The 4825-nt window shown below is 37.6% G+C and overlaps 1 non-coding gene across 1 annotated transcript; it reads left to right on the forward strand.

The window, feature by feature from the left end:
• The first annotated feature begins 242 nt into the window (after positions 1 to 242).
• Positions 243 to 349, forward strand: LOC127108968 (small nucleolar RNA R71). The gene has a single exon (XR_007796461.1). It is a non-coding gene; the product is annotated as a small nucleolar RNA R71 (small nucleolar RNA).
• Positions 350 to 4825: the final 4476 nt, after the last annotated feature.

Consider the following 4825-nt stretch of genomic DNA (forward strand, 5'->3'; position numbering starts at 1 on the left):
CCACTTTTGCATTAACATGATCAAGGCTACTTATCTCGTACATGCCACTTTTCGTTTGAGGTTTTTCTACCATTGTTCGGTCGCTTCCCCACTGATAATGGTTTTGGGCCATGCTTTCAATAAGTTGATAAGCATCGGCGTAAGGTTTATCCATAAGCGCACCACCTGCGGCGGCGTCGATTGTTAACCTTGTATTGTACAAGAGACCATTATAGAAGGTATGAATTACTAACCAGTCTTCTAAACCATGGTGTGGACAAAGTCTCATCATGTCTTTGTATCTTTCCCAAGCTTCGAAAAGAGACTCGTTATCTTTCTGTTTAAATCCATTTATTTGGGCTCTCAACATAGCTGTTTTGCTTGGAGGAAAATATCGGGAAAGAAAGACTTTCTTCAACTCATTCCATGTGGTGACTGAGTTGGAAGGAAGAGACTGAAGCCATCTTCTAGTTTTATCTCTTAACGAGAAAGGAAAGAGACGAAGTCGAATTGCCTCTGAAGTGACACCATTAGCTTTAACAGTATCGGCGTATTGGACAAATACGGATAAATGAAGGTTTGGATCCTCGGTAGGATTTCCAGAGAATTGATTCTGTTGCACTGCTTGTAACAGCGAAGGCTTAAGTTCGAAGTTGTTTGCTTCGATTGCGGGTGGAGCAATACTCGAATGCGGCTCATCTTGTGATGGAGCGGCGTAATCTCGAAGAGCACGAGCTGGTTCTGCCATCTCGGGTATCGGCGAAGGAAGAAGATTTTTGAGATCAGGAATTTCGATTGGAGGGAGATTGTTTGCAGCACGATACTCTCGAATTCGTCGTAAGACTCAGAGATATCGTTCAACGTCGTTGATTCGTAAGTAGTACGGTTCGCCTTGTGAGCGAGTGTGTGGCATACAAATCAACGAAAGACAAGAAAAAATAAAAATTGCCTTAGTCTCTACAGCGTAACAGAAGAGTTACGATATCGACTAAATAAAAGTCCCCGGCAACGGCGCCAAAAACTTGATCGCGACTTTATGAGTCTATTGGGGTATTAACTGCAAGTGCACAGTCTAATCGCGTAGTAATAAAAGATATCGATCCCACAGGGACTTATGAATCGATATACCGTTTTCTAAGGTTACTTCGTAAAGCTAAGGCGGATGATACTTTGTTGATTAAGGGAAAAAATAAAACTAAAATAAGATCTAAATTAAATATCAAATAAGCGGATATCGGTATGTAATTCGTCGTAATTAGGGAATCAAATCTTCGTTGGTTTCGTAGTTTTAAAATAAATTTTTTCAGTAGACACTATTAATTTAAAAGCCTTTTCTCAAACTCTCGCTCTGTTGAATAGACTATGACTTTATATTAACGTGCGCTGTCACTAATTAGTTAAGTCCAAAATCACTTTTTGAAAACAATAGAATCTATAGAAACTCTTTTTAAGAAAATACTAACCATTTAAACACCCTTGTCTCAAACTCTCGCTCTGTTGACTTAGATTATATAATTAAACTTAAATGCTTAACTCTCGTCCTCACATTTAACCTTTAAAAATACTTTTTGAAAATGATTAGAATTTAATTAATTCTAAAAATTGCTTTCGCCCTGATTTAAAATTAATGTCCAATTTACACTGTCCAATTAAAAGCTCAAACTTTCGTTCTATTGATTTTAACTTCTTTATGTCTTTTACTCTCGTACAAAAACTTTGGTGTTAATTCTTTAAATTGAGACCATAAAAAGAGTGATTGTATTTTTAAATAAATTTAAACCAACTTAGTTTTGATTCCTTCATTCCGCTTACTTTACATACCGATATCTAAGTTTATTTAGCCAGACATGCTAAATAAGCCTAAACAATAATTATGCTTACATACAGCCATATCAGACAGACAATATAAATAAATAACAGTGCAGAGCATATATAAATTAAAACAATAAATTAAAGAACCTGTAAAATTAATAGAAATCTTGATTGTTCTCTAACTTTGATGTTTGAACACTCCACCACAAACCGGTTGGATTTGTTCTTGCAATCTTCAATCGGACAGGAAAATAAAGGCGAAGGAATAAAATACTATGATCTAACGTAAGGTTAGACCCAGTAAAAATTACACAATAGTTTCCGGTGTAGAAACTATTGTGAGAAAATTAATTGAATGCTTGAAAGATTGACTGGAAAAGAAAAGAAATAAAAATTGCTAGGAAAGTAAAGTGCTGAAAGAATTAAAAAGGCAGTAAAATAAATGCAGTGCCGAAAACTGGAAAATTTTGAGAGAGACCGAGAGCTGCAGGGTTGGATCCTTGGCTCTATTTATATTACTCCAATTTGTAACCGTTTCCTACAAAATTCCTTCAGTAAGTAACCTTCACGCTTCAACGAGTCAAACAGAAGAATAGGCTCAACGTGCCTCTGTTGCGCGTCAAAAGCCAAAAATATAGGAGTGGAGTGTGACGTTCGTCACACCATGTGTTACGCTCGTAACACAAGGTAGCAGGGCGTGACGCTCGTCACACCATGCGTGGCGCTCGTCACGGCTTCAGCGCTTAGGCAATTTTGGGTTGGGCTTTAGTGGAATTGTTTCTCATACTTTTTGCACCCCCTTTTCTTTGTTTTTCACGCATGCTTCAAATAATGTTGCCTGAAATAAATAGAAGGAAAATACCAAGTAATATCGAATAAAATGAAATAAATCGAATAAAATAATAATATAATTTAAATAAATCGAGTCCAAAAATGTGATATTATTTCATGTTATCAGGCTTACACCAACAATCTCCCACTAGCACTAGAGCCAATCGGGCATACCCCTAATGCCCATTGATCTAGTATGGCCATCATGCTTCTGCTGCGCAAGAGGCTTTGTTAGTGGGTCATCAATATTGTCAAGTGTAGGTACTCTACATATTTTCACATCTCCTCTATCTATTATCTCTCGAATGAGATGATAACGCCTAAGTATGTGTTTGGATCGTTGGTGAGATCTAGGTTCCTTAGCTTGTGCGATAACACCATTGTTATCATAATAGAGACCAATGAGATCCACTATGCTAGGAACTATGTCAAGTTCACTAAGGAACTTTTGATCCAAACAACTTCCTTTGCTGCACTTGAGGCAACAATATACTCGGCCTCGGTTGAACTTTTCTAGCTCACAGCGCCACCATTTAAGCAAAACACATAACCATTAGAACCATTCATATTAAAGCGTCTCAGCACTTTGTCTATGTACTCTGACTTAGGCCAAGCATTTTGTGATCTATCTCTATAGATTCTGATTCCTAATTTATAGGTTGCTTCACCTAGGTCCTTCATAGAAAGGCATTTCCTCAACCAAGACTTTACTTGTTGCAGGGTAGGGATATCGTTTCCAATGAGTAATATGTCATCTACATATAATACCAGGAACACGATCATGCTCCCACTAACCTTCTTGTAGACACAAGGCTCATATTCGTTCTTGATGAATCCATATTGTTTTACTGTTTCATCAAAACGAAGATTCCATGAGTAGGTCACAGGCTCATCTTGATCCATGAGTAATACATCACCTTGATCTGTTATGAGATATCCATATCTCTCAGGTAGGTGACGTATCCTGCTTGACCTACGTTGGTCTTGTTCTACTTGAGCAGGTTGCTCCTCCACAACTACTTGTGTTTCCTGCTATAATAGTGCATGTCCTCAAAAGGAGTTTGGAAGATCGGCGTGACTCATCATGGATCGGACCATGTCTAACAGGGTTCGATTTCTTCTCTCAGATACACCATTCCATTGGGGTGTTCCAGGAGGAGTAAGTTGGGATAGGATCCCACACTCTTTCAGATGGTCATCAAACTTTAAGCTTAAATACTCACCACCTCGATCTGATCGAAGAGTTTTAATATTCTTACCTAGTTGGTTTTTGTACTTCATTCTTGAATTCCTTGAACTTTTCAAAGGACTATGATTTATGTTTCATTAAATACACATAACCATATCTACTGAAATTATCAGTAAATGTGATGAAGTACTGAAAACCTCCTCTGGCTGGCATGTTCAGTGGTCCACATACATCAGTATGTATGAGGGCCAAAAGATCATTAGCTCTTTCACCTTTTCCTGTGAATGGAGACTTTGTCATCTTTCCAATTAAACAAGATCTGCATGTCTCATATGATTCATAATCAAAAGAGTCCAACAGTCCATCTTTATGGAGTTTGGAAATGCGTTTCTCATTTATGTGGCCTAATCGACAATGCCAAAGGTAAGTTGGATTTAACTCATTAGGTTTCATCCTTTTAGTATTAATGTTATAAATAGGCATTTCAAGATCAAGAACATATAGTCCATTGTTCATTTGTGCAGTAGCATAGAATATATCATTCAAATAAATTGAACAACAATTGTTCTTTATTATGAATGAAAAACCAAACTTGTCCAAACAAGAAACGAAAATAATATTCCTGCTAATTGCAGGTACATAATAACAGTTCTCTAACTGAATTATTAAACCACTAGGTAAAGTCAATACATAAGTTCCTACGACTAAGGCAGCAACCTTTGCTCCATTGCCAACTCGTAGGTCAACTTCACCTTTTGCCAAATCTCTACTTCTTTTCAGCCCCTGCACATTTGTATAAATGTGAGAACCGCACCCAGTATCTAATACCCATGATCCAGAAGTAGATAAAATAACAAAAATACCTGAAGTTGAAGTCTCTACTCCATTCTTCTTATCTTCCAGGTACTTTGGGCAGTTTCTCTTCCAGTGTCCGGTCTTACCGCAATGGAAGCAAGTGCCTTCTTTTGCTATGCCTCCACTAGGCTTTAAAGCAGCAAGGGTGGGTTTGGGTTT

The sequence above is a fragment of the Lathyrus oleraceus genome, chromosome 7 (assembly GCF_024323335.1).
Source record: "Lathyrus oleraceus cultivar Zhongwan6 chromosome 7, CAAS_Psat_ZW6_1.0, whole genome shotgun sequence".
In the NCBI taxonomy this organism is placed as follows: Eukaryota; Viridiplantae; Streptophyta; class Magnoliopsida; order Fabales; family Fabaceae; genus Lathyrus; species Lathyrus oleraceus.